We start from the raw sequence: 17,213 nt of genomic DNA, 5'->3' as shown, positions 1-17,213 counted from the left end.
GACTGTCACAAGGTCTGAAAAGCTAAGTTTTGTTCTGAAAGTTTGAGGCATTACTCTCATTCAACTAGAAGTCGAGGGTCCCGACGACCTGAGTTTATCAATCCAACCCGGGCTCGGTTCCAAGGAATGGTAAAAGGTTCTACAGGGAATCAGTTTAATCAGTCAAGAGCCAGATAAATACTTACACCCGGGCTAAGTATTCGTACCGATCGGTAGAATCATGCATTCAGATTCTTCACAAATGCAAATAAAGGGAAATATAGCACAAATCAGAGACAAATTGAAGAAACATCTTTTTCATTAATAAATGATGATTACAAAAGCTCACGAAGGGTCTTTACACATGATTACAAAAGCCCACGAAGGGTCCTTACACAGAAACAGGGAAGCCAAAGAAAAAGGAGAAAATATATATAACAACTACGAGCCTAATCCATTCTCGGGGGTGCATCCTCGGCGGCAGTGTCTTCGAGCACCATCTCCTCGGGGTCCTCATCCCTATCTTCCAAAACGGCATATTCAAGGGAGAAGATGAATAAGAGGAAAATGATGCAGAAGAAGCAGAAAAAGATTAAGAAAAAGTCGTAGCCCGCCAAAGAGCAAAAGCTTTTACCAGGCCAAGAAAATCACGGCCCGATAGAAGACTCGGCGAGCGCCGGCCTTACCTGCACGACTACTTTGAGTCCACTTCTTGGAACATTGTTCCATGCAAATTAGTGGCCGGTAGTGCCACCTCACCCAATGGAAATAAAAAGGGATGAACTGCCACACCAGGCCTGAGTAGGGAGGTGAGCAGCGGTGTAAGGTCCGAACATCCTCCTGAGCAGCGGTGTAGAGTCCAAATATCTTCCTGAGTTGGAACAAATCGACACCCCTATCTCGTCGCCTCGAGCCAATGACAACAACAGTCGCAACAACAACAACAATAACAAAAAATTAGTGTAATCCCACTCGGAGGAAGACAGCTTTGAGAAAGGACCGTTGCATATCTGATAAAAACATTACCACATGACCCTACGGCCACGGGCGTTAAACATGAGAAATAAAATTGGATAGGGGCGATGAGAAGAAAGGAGTTGAAAAATGGTGAAGAATGACTGAGTGAAGTTTTGATTCAAGAAAGCTTCCATTTATAGAGAAAGGGTAGCGGAACCGACATGCACAATCAATACTCTTTGGAAAACGTATCGATAGGCGCAATCAATATTTTTGAAATATGGATCGGCGGTAGCATTATTACTTTGAAAAAATGAACTGATAGAGTAATGAGTGTTCCTAGGAAAAATGCATCGATGGGACATCTCAGTTATCACGAAGGTTGCTGTCATATGCATGACATCATCACGAGAAGTTTGAGGGGATAGATATCAAAGTTGTTTCTTATCATTTCACTCTAAGAAATGCGGGGACTATCTGTATACGGTAAAATCGAAGGGTCCAATTTTCGATCAGTACGATGCCTCATAAACACGTCTCCAAAGGCTCGAGGCTTTGGTTGAGATTCACACCCGAGGGGCCATTGACGTCCGACTTCGGGGTGGCACAAATTGATGGTTATGGTGGAAAAGTGGGAAGTTCCCAAGGCGTATAGCTAGAGTTGTCAAAGTTTAGTGGGCTAGTTCAGACCCGAATTAAAGCATTAAATGGTTGTACCAACCCCATATCTTTGTAATAAATGCACTTGTATCATACTAGGATTCCTCTCTTATATAAAGAGGATCCTTGCCATTTTGTAGACATATGTTGCTCAATATTAAATACTCAAGAACATTTTCTCTGCTCTCTAACCTATTCTCCTGATCTCATTACTTGCATTTACTGCTTATATTCATTGTGTTCATTTATTGTTCATCATTTATTTCTTATTATTAGCCATAAAGAGCCGCCATTGATTCCATCCTAACTGTTAATCTGCCCTCTATAGCTCCCAGCCGAGCATCAGACTCGACCCCGAGGCCTCGAATAAGCAAGCTTGAGGCCCCAAATAATCAAGCTCGAGGCCTCGATTATTAACCATTCGGTTTGATTATCACTTTTATCTCAATCTCTTATCTTGTTTCTAAGTCTTTCACATAGCATCAATTTCCTAACAACTAGCATAAAAATAGATCACGTATTTTTAGAACCACAAATCAAATTTAATTATAATTACCATTTTCAAGGTACACAAATTCGAGATCGTTTCTTATCATTTTACTTTAAGAAATGTGGGGACTATCTCTACACGGATAAAATCGGAGAGCTCGATTTTACGATAATTACGTCTCTCAGTAGCTTCAGCTTGAAGGCTGGGGGCCACAGTTCGAGGTTTCGACCTCGACAGTTCTTTATGCCCAACCTCGGAGTAGCTTAAATAGATGGTCATCATGGATAAACGGGGAGTTCCCTAGGGACGTGGTCAAAACTGACAACACCTACAAGAATAGTACCCGTGTGTGCCAGACTGCTAGGTAGCTATACCAGCTATATTTCTTTGTAATAAATGCGCATATACTATGTTGGGATTTTCCCTTCTATATAAAGGGGACCCTTGTTATTTTTTGCACGGACATACACAACACCACATACAACATTCAATACAAATACAAGAACATCCTCTGCTCTCTAACTTAAACACATTCTCCCTCTATTCTATTGCTTACGTTTATTGTATTTAATTAATTGTTCTTCATTTATTGCTCATTATTGATCATAAAGAGCCTTCATCAAAGCTCTCAAAACTGTTAGCCCTTCATCGGTTGTCTACAGCTTGGTACCTAGCTCGACCTCGAGGCCCCGTATAGTCTGGCTTGAGACCCCGATTCTCGACCACTCTGTTTGCTTAAACATACTGCTTTCAAGTTCTTATCTCATTTTCTAGTCTCACACTTAGCATCTACTACCTAGAATAAAAATAAATCACGTATTTTTAGAACCACAAAATCAAATTTAATTGTAATTACCATTTTCAAGGTGAACAATCGACTTGTAAAATCTCTCTATGGTCTGAAACAAGCAAGCAGACAATGAAACCTAAAGCTGACAGAGGCCTTATTGCAGGCTGAGTTCAAACAAAGAAACCTAGATCATTCGTTGTTCATCAAGAGGAATGGAGCAGATATAGTGGTAATACTGATATATGTGGATGACATGTTGGTTACAGGAAACAACCTGCAGTTGATTGAAACCACCAAAGTCTTCTTATAGTAGGCCTTCAAGATTATAGACTTAGGTGAATTGAAGTTTTTTCTTGGCATGGAGTTCAGCAGATCCAACCAGGGTATTTTGATCAACCAAAAAAATATGCACTAGAAATAATATCAGATTTGGGATTAGGTGGAGCAAAACAAGCCTGGACTCCATTAGAGGCAAATATCAAGCTGACAGTTCTAGAACTGGACCAGTTGGTAGGCACAATGGGAGATCAAACGTTGGAAGATGCAGGTCAATATCAGAAGCTGATTGAAAGCTATTATATCTGACTATGTCCAGAATCAGACATTGCATTCTTAGTACAAACTCTTAGCCAATTCATGCAACAGCCAAAGAAGTCTCATTGGGATGCAGTTATATGAGTGGTAAAGTACATCAAAAGGGAACCAGGACTAAGGATCTTATTGAACAGTTAAAGTTTAAATGAGATCAATATTTTTTGTGATGCTGATTGGGCCTCATGTCCTAACACTAGTAAGTCAGTGTCAGGATATCTAATTAAGTATGGAGAATCTCCAGTTTCATGGAAATCCAAGAAACAAAACACAGTCTGTAAAAGCTCGTTGAAGCTGAGTATAAAAGCATGGCAAGTGCAGCCTTAGAAGTTGTTTGCTAACAACATTGCTAAAGGAGTTAGGAACAGAAGTGAAACTACCAGTACATGTGCATAGTGATAGTAGGGCTGCTGTGCAAATAGCAGCAAATCCAGTATTTCACGAAAGAACAAAACACATAGAGATCGACTATCATTTTATTAGAAAGAAGATACAGGAAGGGCTGGTGAAAACTCAGTATATTCCCTCAAAGGAGCAGCTAGCAGATGTTCTAACTAAAGGATTAGGAAGACCACAACATGAGTATCTAGTCGGCAAGCTGGGAGTGCTCAATGTCTTTGCACCCACCAGCTTGAGGGGGAGTGTTGAATTAGGAATTACATGAAGTATTAGTGTACAACAGTAGGAGATTATTATTTCAGCTTATTAGTAGTATGTATGTGTACACGTGGGAGTTAGTTAGTAAATTAGTGGAAATGAGTTGTCTATGTATAGGTGGTTAGCTCAATGTAACAGTTTAGTTTTCATTTTTTCATTTCAATACAACACTCTGCTTCTTCTCTTCTCTCTCAACTCTGTTATGGTATTATCAGATTAGGTATTCCATTATTGACTCACTCGAACTTCTTCAGAAACGGCGTCGCGGAATCCCTATGTAGTACTATAGTATGAGCTTTGCCATCAAATTTGGTGGTATGGTTTTGGTTAAGGATACAACTAACCAGAGGCGAACCCAGGATTCGAGCATGACGGGGGCACCACTGTATATGCTAATCGCCAGCGATAAAATTCGGCCTGCAACTCTTTGAAACTTAATGATTATGATGACTTATCATCCAAGTATTAACAAAAAGAAGTTCTAAAGAGAAAAAAAAAGCATTAAACGGGAAGGGAGAGAATTCTTCGCAATAGGGCGTTCAAACGTAAAATTATAAAAGACTTACTAAAGAAATTAAGATTAAGAGTATGTTATTACTAAAAGAATTGAAGAAGAGTCTCAAACTCTTAGTTTCCATTGCCAATTCAAAGTGATTGTTAAAGAAGATTGTGGGAGAAGATTTGTATTTTTCTATTTGTGGAGCAATAAGTTGCAATTTGAGACTTTCAATTCTAAGGAAGGAATTTACAAAAAAGAATAAAATTAATTAAGTTGACTATATTTTGTATTAGTACTAAACTATAATTGAATATTAAGAAAAGAAGAAGATTAAAGTAAAAATAAAGTAATTTGCTATTAAATAAAAATTACATTGTATTCAAAGAACTAAAATAAAAAAAAGAGACAAACTAAGGAAACCTTTGGGTAGTTTCGAACCCATGTCACCATAGCATAGGAGAGAATTTAAGTGCCCAAAGCAACCACTTCTTCCATCCATCACTTTGTGTTTGGGGATACCATTAAAATATTTAAGGGGTCCCGTATATGAGTATACACATATATAATATGTATATACAGAATTCTTGCCGAGGCTAACGGGTCACGTGACCCCTCAACTACCAACCTAGGTCCGCCCCTGCAACTAACACATGCACGTTACATAAGGAGTGACATCAATGCCTATAAAGTTCAACTGAAAGAGTGAAACCATTTTCATACTATCCTGTCACCTATCAATACGAATTTAACTTATAAACTTTAACTGTGTAAAAAAATTTAAACTGTAATTTGACCTGTTTATACTACAAGAAATGTGTCTTTTTGTGGCGACTTTGTTTATTGTTACAAATGGTATATTTATAGTGGCGATCTAAAGAAGTTGCTACAAAATATAAAGTTTTATAGCGGCGACTTTCGCTGATCATAAGTAAGATTAGTAATCTGAAAAAAAAAAGAGAAATAACATGGTGAGATATACTGATTATATAAAAAAAAGAGCTCATGAAATTTATGTGGGAAAACTACACTTCTAATTTGGTTCTTTTAACTTTTGGCCAATTGCTATTTTGTACTCACTGAATCCAACTAATTAAACGCATTCAATATCAACTAATTATAGTAATTCGTTTAACCATGTAATCATCGTGGTTACTATAATACTTCCAATATTCTGTATAATTAGCTTTATGATTTGTCTCAACTATTCATTGAAGATGAATATTGTTGAGGGGACAATATAAATGACTAAATGAGAGGCCAAAAGTGTAGTTTTCTTAAACGTACAACGTAATCATACCTGCACCTTCTATCCACATTTTTTCTTCATTGCAATTAGCATATAACTGAATTTACTTAATACGAGTCATAATTTATTTGTTGTCCACAAAGTATGTATAAGGCCGTAAGTATGAAGCATAATTGAAGTTACCACTTGTGGATAGTAGTGATATTTTCTTGTTAGAAAAAGATGATATTATATGATCATCACAATAAAGCAAAACAGATTTTTATCTGCTATGATCAATATTTCATCTGAAAATGGAAAAGTAGGTAAGGTACTTTAGTTGCTTTGGCATGAAATCCAAATAAAGTGAAGTAATAGTAAAAAATAATATAATCACACGTACAAGTGTTTACGTTGCGTCTACTAACAGATTTAATGATGTTTGGTTTGCTGAAAGCTACGGCAATTTGGTTGAAATATAAATGTCAAGAGACGTAACGTAGTGATTTACGTACCCAAAAGCTTCTATACATTGAATCTAGGGATTTTTACAGGACCACATGTGGGATTAAAAAATAATTACCTGCATGTACCCAATTACAGACATCGACCAATAAAAAGCTACACAGCATGTTACCAAAATTTTTGCCAAGGAAAATCAAAATATAAAAAAGTAAACTCATGAAAGAAGTCAAAAAGTGTCATTTTAATATATATATATATATATATATATATATAAAGCACGAAGACACTTAGCGAAATGTCGTTCACCTTTTATACCATTTAAAATATCAGTTCTACATTGGATAAAATTATAATTTAAAATGCTTTCCTAATATTTAGGACCTTAAAATCAAGCCAATTTTTGTTACTAAATCAAAACTTATTTGAATTAGGTAAGAAGTCCTTGACATTTTCTAAATTTTATGGTCTTTTCAATTAATAAAAGAATAATGGCATTATATCAATTTATGGTAAACTTCTCCGTATGCATAAAGTACACGTTAGGTTTGTCTACTCTTTCTTTTTTGCTTAAATACAATTAATTATTTAAATTATATTAGAATACATTTATTAGTGGTAAATATTTATACAATTATGAGAAGTAAATATATCAGCAGAAATATACATTCAGTGTTAGATATAATGATAACTTCTATTAATATTTTATATGTTGGATATTTCAATTGATTTTATAAATTGTCAAAGAATTAATATCTTAATAGTGTGTAATTTTAGTATCTTAATAAAATAAAAATAGAGAAATTTTTCTTAGGCAAAATGACACTTATAGCCGCTCTCAAAATAATCGAATGTAAATAGTTTCTGGCATGAGCTAAAAGTGATGATACCTCTTTTCCTTACGCTCAATTATATAAATATTATATTTATCTCGATGTTAATTATTATTATTACACGTAATTCATTCTTATTCTAAATTTTATATATTTTTATTAAAAGATGTAAAAACACGTGCAACGCACGTACACTAAAGCTAGTATGTATGTATGTGTGTGTGTATATATATATATATATATATATACACACACACACACTTATTAGAAGAGGGAACACATGCACCTCTCCGTCAACATGCCTGCCTGGCAAAAGGGTATTTTGAAATTACAACTTTTTTCAGATTGAAGAAACTGGACCAACGGTGCCGAAAGATAGAAAGAGTAAAGTGATGTTGACAGAAAAGGGTTTTAGACCCGCTCCGCCTCGCATAGCCTTAAACCCGCCCCGCCCCGCACCCGCTCCGCCCCATTTGCCATCCCTATGTGTATTTATGACACCCTAACTAGAACATATAATTTTTCAACAAAAGGATGTAGTTGATAACACCTTTTGAGTACATGTCGCTCCACCGCTGATCTTCGAGTTTACAACAGTTAAATCATATTATTGTATGCAATTAAACATTACAATATGTAAATTGAGAGTGGTTGTTATTGGTCGTAAAGCTCTATTGAAAGTGCTAACAGCCATTCCCTTTTACTGAGAAGTCCCAAAAGGCTGATCAGATTTTGCCTTGTCACTTGTTAGGTAGCTGTTAGTTTTGAGAGAGGAGAATAACTCTATGCTTTTTGGAGAGAATTAAATGCCAGGGGAATCCCGAACCACCTAAGACCTAGGTCCAATTAAATGCTCTCTTTCCTTTCTGAAGTACAGCTGCCCATAGAAAGGAGGGTCCACCGATTACATAGTCCCACACCGAACATTCAGTTGTTAGCTTTCTCTTTTAAATGGCACTCGGACAGGCAACGAGTCAACTCGGGGGTGTGGGGTTGAGATTGCACATAAATATTGTTAAACCCTAAACCACTTCTGTAACCAGAAGGTTTGTGATAGGGGTGGTTTGTCCGGTGTTTCCCCCTTTAAATAAAGAAACACCGATGCCTGTTGTGTGTATCTCAAAGTTGATTATATATCCCCTGGCAAGTTTGTAGGTAGTGCCATTGGCGTGAAAAATGTCTTGTGGTCACTTCATTCCTCGCTTGCCAAGCACCTCCAATTTTTGTTTTTTCAGTTACAAATTCTGTTTCCATACGAGTTATTTTTTTTGCAAAATATTTTTTGGTTAGTGAATAAAAAATTATTTAATCTCTCGTGTGTAGATGTAGTCCATTTCTAGCACTTAGAAAGCATTGCTATCATCTATGGATAAAAGAAAAGGGAAAATAATGGGAAACGAATTGCCTTTGGAGGGGCAGACTCATAATAAGAATTACATTAAGAGATGGCACAGTTACATAAATGATTAGGGTCAAATTATACAAATAACAGAATGATGCCACGAACCCAAAATGTGAACAACAATTCCATGAAATTACTAATACAGCTCTCATTTCTTCTTTTTCCTTTCCAAAAGCCGATCAGAAAGAACTTCAATTTGTCATTAAGTTCATTATCAACAGACTAGTCCCCGATGACATTTGGGAGAATGGATAGCAAGATGACTCAAAAATATCTTCAGTTTAATTTGACGCTGCCCCTCCCTCTTAAACCTCTGCAAAAACAATAAGAAATATATTCTATTTCTGCTTTATTGATGGATGCATTAACCAGAAGTCTAGGCCTGAATACTATCTCTAATCTTTTCAGTGATTAGCATAGAGTTTCCTACCAGACAACGTATGCAAATAAATTTTCAATCAAATCTGAAGCACTTTAATAACGCCTGTGTTTGGGCTTTTGGAAAACTTGAAAAAATTGCACGTTCTGGAAAAGATTTCCACCAAACTAACATGGAAACCTTTAAAAAAAAAGGTTTTTCAAAAACTCAAGCAAATGCACTTAGAAGCAATATTTAAAAGCTTGGTGTTTTCCCTCAAATTCGAATAACAATTAAACTTGTATTGTGGTTTTAAGAATATGTGATTTCGTCTAATACCAATCGATAAGCAAGAAAATAAATGAATAAATTAGAGAATAAAATAAATCAAATAAGTATGCTAGCCAAGTCTCGACCTCAACTTGGGGTAGTCTCGAGGTGGGATAGTAAGAATAGTAAATAATAAAGCAGCTCTGATGAACAATAAGTGAAATAGCAGGAAAGTAACGAGTGTATATATTCTTGTTAATGAACACTAATGATCCTTACAAATGAATGAGATCCCTCTTTATATAATAAGGGAGTCCTGCATAAGGTATACTTCTAATTATAGTAGGAAACCATATTAACATATGATTAACCGTCGTAGATTGATCCCTTCCGAGATTCACGCCACGATCCTCGACCAATCGCGGATATCTCGCCTTTTCCGTTATCAAGCTATATCGATGTCACTCGAAGTCTGTATCTTTCTAGTCGCAACTGATGTCAACCTCAGTCCGAACTCGACGTCCTAGCTCTTTGACGTGACATTTCTACCTCGACCAAAGAATGAAATCGGGTAGCCCCAATTTCTACTGTATTCAGATAGTCCCCTCGTTTCTTAGAGTAAAACGATAAGAAACGTCTTGAGCCTCGATTTTCTGGAGACCCTGATAATGATGTCATCCCCGTGATGTAAGAGATTGAGGTGATCGAAGCATCTCGTCGATACAGTTCCCCAAACCATTAATGCTTGCCAATGGACGGTCGCCACTAGCACCACTGAACCATCGCCGTAAATCTATAAATACAGGCTCTTTGGTTGAATCAAATTTTTACTTTCACCTCCACCAAGTTTTTTAAGCCTCTCACTCTCTCCATCTCTTCTCTTTTACCATTTGTTGAGTCAAACTTTGTTAGTACCAAAATTATCAAATTTCACCTCTTTCCGCTTCCTTTTACCTGAATTAATGGCGAAAACCTCCAAGATCGCTCCACAAAAGGAGAAAGCTTCTTCCTCTTCTTTCCGGCCGGCCGGTGACAAAACACTGGTGGAACCGCTCCCTCACGAGTATGTGTCCCTTGTGTCTTAAAATCCGACTTCAAAGTCGAGAACCCTTCATTGGTCCCTGGCCGATGCGAAGACGTTTCGAGATACATCTGCTCGACAGGCCTTCTCGAGGTTGTGAAAAGAGACTGTAACTGGGGGGCCGAGGTCGTGGTACAAATCCCCGCTCCCGAAAAGAGTATTACCACTCATGTGGATGGGTTTCTAAGTGTCTACACTTACCCCTTCACATTGGATCCTCTTGACCTAGATGTTTTCGACTTTTGCAAGAGGTACCAGGTCACCCTCGACCAGGTTCATCCCTCTTTTAGGTGTATAGTGATCATGCTCCGCTTCTTTTCTAGCACGGCCGAAGGGTTTGAGTTCACTCTCAGCTACCTCATGCGGTTATATTGACCTTGACTTTTTCGAGGGTTGATCAAGCTCCAACACTGGGCAACGAAGGCCTTGTTCGCGAGCGTTGATGAGGACAAGGACCAGGATTGGATGAGCCAGTTCATGCGGGTAAGGACCTTCGACCTCATCCCAAAGGAAAAAATGCCATTCCCCGAGAAGTGGAACCCCAATCGTAAGTAATATATTACCCATTAGTCTTCGTACTCTGTTTTTTCTTTATGTAATGCTTTCATCTGTTATACAGCGGTTGCCTGGATGACTCACGCGGTCCCCTACCTTGAAGACTGGGTTTGAAAGTTGGCCTCGACTTCCTCCCATGTCGAGCGCTGCTGGCGTAACTTGGCAAGGGGCAGATTGGAGGCAAAGAATCATGGTAAGCTTATCTTGTATGCTTTCGATGCCTTTTTCTGAAACGTTTCCTTTTATTTATACTTGAATCCTTTTTATGCAGGCCTCAGGAATGTTGCTGAAATGAGGTCGGCCCTGCCTGGGGAAGAGGTAGCTCCCAAACCGACTAAGGACAAGAACTGGAGAAGGGCCTCGCCTTCTGATAGTCCGAAGCCTAAGAAGAGTAAGCTCACAAGTTGAAGGATGACTCCACTGCTCTGTTTGTTGTCGTAGCTCAAAAACTACGAGATGAAGAAGAGTAGGGGGAAGATGTTGGTTATGAGTTGGTGGCTCAAAAGAGGGAAAGCGTAGAAGCTTCGAAAGAAGCTGAGCCGATGATGGTTGAGAAAGCTCATCCTCGAACCGAGGAGATCTCGAAAGGTGGTCAGAGAAAAGTCCCGAGTCATCGGGGGCTGAAGATATCTCTTGTCATGACGAACAACCGGCGAGTGTGCCCGATGAGTTCGGTCTCGAGGCCCTTCAAAAGGGAGAGAGTGCCCCAAGTGACTTTCTTGGGGCAATCAATATTGATGATTCGCCGCCCGAACCCACATTTTGTGAAGGGAAATTTTGGGAGGCTCAGTCTATGGAGACCCCGGATGTGGGAACGACCCACGATGGGGAAGACATATTCTGTGGCTGCCTTGCGGGGGTCAATGATGTTTCTGACCTAGATGCAATGATTATTTTTGACGAGGCTCAGTGACTCTTGAACCAGGTAAAGTTCATCCTCAAGTATTACGTTTGCTTTTATTTCCTTCCATTTGATTTCTTTCCTTTCTCCATAGGCTGTGACACTTCATCGGGAAGCATTCACCAAATCCCAAGCCGAGTTGAACCGGTGTGAGGCCGATCTTATAAGGTTTTTGGAGGAGAGAGACGCCCTCAAACGCCTCTATGTGGAGAAAGAATAGGAGATAGGGACCTCCAAGACGAATTGGCAACAACCCATAAGAGGCAGAACGACCTCATCAAGCAAGTAATGTAAATTTTCAAGAGCTTTACATATCAATTTGATATTGGTGACTATCACCTAGATCCTATAGGTTCAGCATAAGGCTGAGAAAATCAAGCAACTTTGCGAGGAGGCAGAGACTTTAAGTTGGAAGCAGAACATGGACCGTCTTGCCTTAGAAAAAGATACCGCTCGGGCCCAACTATCTTTGGTTGAGCGTTACCTCCAAAGCATAGGGGAAGAGAGCTTGGATCAAGCCAAGAAAATTGAAGATCTCGAGACTCAGCTGGCTGCTGAGCTTGAAAAGGCCGCATCTGTAGCGGAAAAAGCAAAGGCCGACACGAAAGCAATTGTGGCTGTCTACCGAGCCGACACTAGAGCTACAAACGCTCGAGCGAAGGAAATTTCTGATGCCGCTCAGGTTCGCTTAGAGCATGCCAAATGTCAGTCTCGGAGGGAGACTCTCGAGGAGTTTCATGCTCGTAGCTTTGACCTCACGACCGTTATTGAGGATGCAAATGGGTTGGAAGCCAAGGCCGAAGCTTTGCTCTCTGATGATGATGACTCCGGGAGTATGAGCGGATCTGAGAGCGAAGAAGATGTAGATGAAGCTCCCAGGGAAGAGTAGGCAATTAGGATTTTTTCCTTCTTTTTTGTAAAAATTTTGTGTAAGGCTCTTGTCGGTCTCTTGTACATATTTTTTCCATATATATAAGGAAATTTCTCTTTTGAATGCCTTCTCAAATTTTGTCTTCGATCATGTTTCGTGCCTAGTAAAATTTTAGCATATTTTTATGCTTTAAATAATATGTTCGAGACTTTGGTTTATATGACTTGATCGAAACCATAGTAATACTGCTTTTATACTCGGGTTTGAGTGAAAACCTGAATTTGGAATAAAAGTACCCTTAGGTTTATTTTGAATGATAATGGATCTCGATCTGTAGTCGAGTAGGTTCTTATTCAAATTTAAGAGAGTGGGACCCTTAGGTTTGAATTGAGTGAGAATGTGTTCTCGAACTCAAAGTGTGTTGGCCCTTAGGCTCTTTGAATTGGGCTGATATGGCCTCTAAAGGATGGCTATTTTTTCCCTCTTTTGGTTCAAAGACTTAGTAAAATTTTCTTATGACTTAGCATGTATTTTTTGTACCCATTGGGGTTTTTTTGAGGGTTTAGTGTTGATCGAAACCCCTTTGTTTTTTTTTGTGCCTTAGCACAAGTTTGTATTTGGATAATTCGATACATCTTAAGGTTTTTCAAGGGCTGAATTTATCGAAGCCCTTTGATTATTTTGCCGAGGGTAGCCTTTTTTAACCATTTTTAGAGAATTCGAAGGGCTATTTTTATTGCGGGGTTCAGACGTCTCCGAGCCGTGTTAGTTTGGCCGTAGCCTTTGGGTATGACTCTTGGACTTACTTTCCAATTATACTTTGAATTTGTTTGAAGTGTTAGTCCCGAGAATGATAGCCATGGCCTATAAATTGAGGGGTGCCTCTTTGAGGTCTTTAGGTAATTCGTACATGTTGATTTTAGACGGTAGTCCCCGAATATGGGGGTCGACGTTCGAGATGTATTTATACTTGGCCCTTGAGCCATTTACCATTTGAGGTATAGTTGTACTTTGCCCTTGAGCCATTTTTCACAAAAATCATAAGCATGGAGCTTGTATAGTAGAAATTTTTCTTTGAGGCACAAGATATTTGATAAGGAAAAATGCTTTTTTGAATAATTTATGCATGCATACATGTTTTGCCATTGGGGCTCAATTAATCTACATGGACAGGGTTCATTCAACCATTTGGCCTATTACAAAGTTTCCCTATCGAGGTCTTTTTGAGACGAAGTATTTTCCCTTTAAAATAACTCATCCGAGGGTGATACCCCCTAGTATTCGAGGTTGAATGTAAAGAAGCTTCGGATACTGTTGAATTGTTCCCAGGTAGCAGATATAATTGTTTACTCGTTAATAACCTAACTGGAAAAACCCATTTGTGATAAAAACCGATCTAAGGGAAAAAAAGTGCAACACGTGCTTTAAAACCTAAGGTCCTCGTGTTGAAGAGTTTCTCAATGTCTTCGATCGAACACCTACAATAAGTTAGCACCAGATACAAATGAAAAAGGGAGAAAGTCATACCTTAGTAATAATATCATTTGAGGAGTGATATGTTCCAATTGTTTGGCAATTGTTCGCCCCCCATTGTGCCAAGTTTGTAGGATCCCTTTCCGATGATATCAAGGACCTGGTATGGTCCTTCCCAATTTGGGATGAGCTTCCTTTCGTTCGGGTCTCGAGTATTGGCGGTGACTTTCCTCGGGACTAATTCCCCTATTTTGAGGTATCGAAGATCAGCCCTTCGATTATAATACCTCTCGATTCGTTGTTTTTGCGTAGCCATCCGAACGAGTGCGGCTTCTCATTTCTCATCCAATAGTTTGAGGTTAGTATTCATAGCTTTGTGATTTGATTCTTCCGTTGTATGTCAAAATCTGGTGCTAGGTTCCCCAACTTCGATCGGAATCAAGGCTTCGAAGTCATATACTAAGGAGAACGGGGTTTCCCCCGTACTGGATTTCGATGTTGTCCGATATGCCCAAAGGACCTCGGGTAGAATTTCTATCCATTTCCCCTTGGCGTCGTTCAATTTTTTCTTTAGATTCTGAATGATAGTTTTGTTCGTTGACTCGGCCTGTCCGTTTCCACTTAGGTGATATGGTGTCGATAAGATCTTTTTTATTTTATGGTCTTCGAGAAACTTCGCTACCTTGCGTGAACTACTTTCCGTTGTCGCATATGATTTCGGTAGGTATCCCAAATCGGCATATGATGTGATCCTAGGTGAAGTGTATAACTTCTTTTCTCTGACTTTCTCGAAGGCATGTGCTTCCACCCATTTAGAGAAGTAGTCAGTCATAAACAAAATGAATTTAGCTTTACCTGGAGTCGATGACAGAGGGCCGACGATATCCATCCCCTATTTCATGAATGGCTATAGGGATAGGACCGAATAAATTTTTTCTTTGGGTTGATGGATCATTGGTGCATACCTTTGGAATTTATCACACTTTCGAACAAACTCCTTAGCGTCTTTTCCCATACTATCCTAATAGTATCATGCTCTGATGACTTTGTGAACTAGTGATTCAGCATCGAAGTTGTTCCCACAAGTACCTTCAAGGACTTCTAGTAGAACATAATCGGTGTCCCCTCGTCCTAAACATACTACTAATGGTCCGTCAAACGTCCTCCTATACAATGTTTCATCTTCAGCTAATGTGAATTGAGCAGCTTCTATTCTTAGGGCCCTCGATTCTTTACGGTCCGATGGGAGCTTTCCGTTTTTCAAGTACTCGATATATTTATTTCTCCAATCCCAAGTTAAATTTGTGGAGTTTATCTCAGTGTGACCTTCTTCGGTCATTGATCTCGAGAGTTGAACGACAGTCCTCGAGCTGATTTCGTCCTCCTCGATCGATGACCCAAAATTTGCAAGAGCATCGGTTTCACTGTTCTGCTCGCGAGGTATGTGCTTCAAGGTCCATTCTCTAAAACGTTGCAAAGTCACTTATAACTTGTCCAAATACCTTTGCATTTTGTCCTCTTGATCCTCATACCTTTGCAAGAGCATCAGATCCCCTGTTTTTGCATCAATTTGTTCACAAGTTTCCTTGACCTTCTGCGTTTGATACCCTGTTACTATACATACATCTACTATCATCTTCCCCTTTTTGGCATCATTAAAAATACACAATCAGGAAAACAACATAAAGAAGTCTAACACAACCAACTCATGCTACATATGTGCACACAACATGATAGAAAAGAGAAGCCAAAGGAAAACAACAGTGTATAGTAAAAAGGAGTTGTTTCATTTATATTAACAATGGACTGAGCAAAACAGGAGCAGTAATGTGAAGTCCAGCATGCCATTAGCAAAAAAATGAAGGCAAACAAAAGTAGAAACATCAGCCACAGAACATCATAACAGAAGACACTGGTCATTAGTGGGAATCTAAGAGACGCTAGAAGAGGAGGACTAGGAAAGAGAAGTAGCAAGGGTTTTGAGAACCAGGTCTAGTCGGGCATTCGCAAACAGCTGTTCTTCAAGCAGTTTTGTGCGAAGCTTATCATTTTCCTTTGTCAGGCGGGCAACTTCTTCATTAACAGAACCGTGTCCTTTAACCGCTTGACTGAGATGAGTTTCTAGTATGGCATTCTGAGTCCTCAACCTTCTGATCTCTTTAGTAGCTGCATATTGAGCATTGATCAACTGATAAATGGTCGAGATTCTTCCACCAACCCTTTCTACACACTCACATTCTTCCAGAGTGGTTTTAGAGAAGGTTTGCTTGTGTGTGCCCACTCTGGGATTACCCAAAGGGACCTTGTAAAATTTAAACACTTGAGTGAGGAGAAAGCCATATGATAGCCCATGATTTCCACCTTTAACGTTTGCCACCTTTTGCATATGATATATCATGATTGCTAGTAGATTGATTGGGACAAACTCATCAAGAGCCTCCATTAAGACCAGATCAGATTTTGTAGCAATAGACCACCTCTCAGAACGAGGTAAGAGCACCTTATTGATCAGTTCAAAGAGAATCTGATACTCAGGAAGTATTACCTTCTTATGCACTTGTTCCCCCTACTGAATAGCTTGCTCTTTCATGATAGCTCTCCTAAAGTTGACACCACAGACACATTTGACTGAGGACATTCCTTCACATGGAATTTGGAGAACCTTCCCCAATGCTGAAGCGCCAAGTACAATGTCTACTCCATTTACTAGCACACAGATGTGATCCCCCTCAACAGTGAAAAGAGATACGTAGAAATTTTTTACTGCATCTTCGTACACCAAAGGCATACTCCCCTTAAACAAGTGCTCTCATTGCTGAAATTCCACTTTTTCCAGAATTTGCCTCATACCAGCCATCTCTGAAATTGCTGGATCAAACGTACGACCCCACAAAACTTTATGAGTTCTTAATCTCTCCTGCCAAAGACCACTGTCACTGGGCATGGTGTTCAGAAAACTAGGTTGCCCTACAGTTTCCTGTTTTTGTTTTCTAGATCCTTCAACAGACTTTCCTTTCCAACTTATTGGCCCCACAGTATCATCTTCATACATAGCTTACTCAACTAGACTCTTCTTAGACCTACTGCTGCCCTTCACAGATGCTCCACTTTGTTTCTCAATATCTTCATCGGAAGCTTCATCCACAGACTTCTGGGCTT

This window comes from Nicotiana sylvestris, chromosome 1 (assembly GCF_000393655.2).
Source record: "Nicotiana sylvestris chromosome 1, ASM39365v2, whole genome shotgun sequence".
NCBI classification, from domain to species: Eukaryota; Viridiplantae; Streptophyta; class Magnoliopsida; order Solanales; family Solanaceae; genus Nicotiana; species Nicotiana sylvestris.
Note: the sequence above shows the minus strand (reverse complement) of the source record.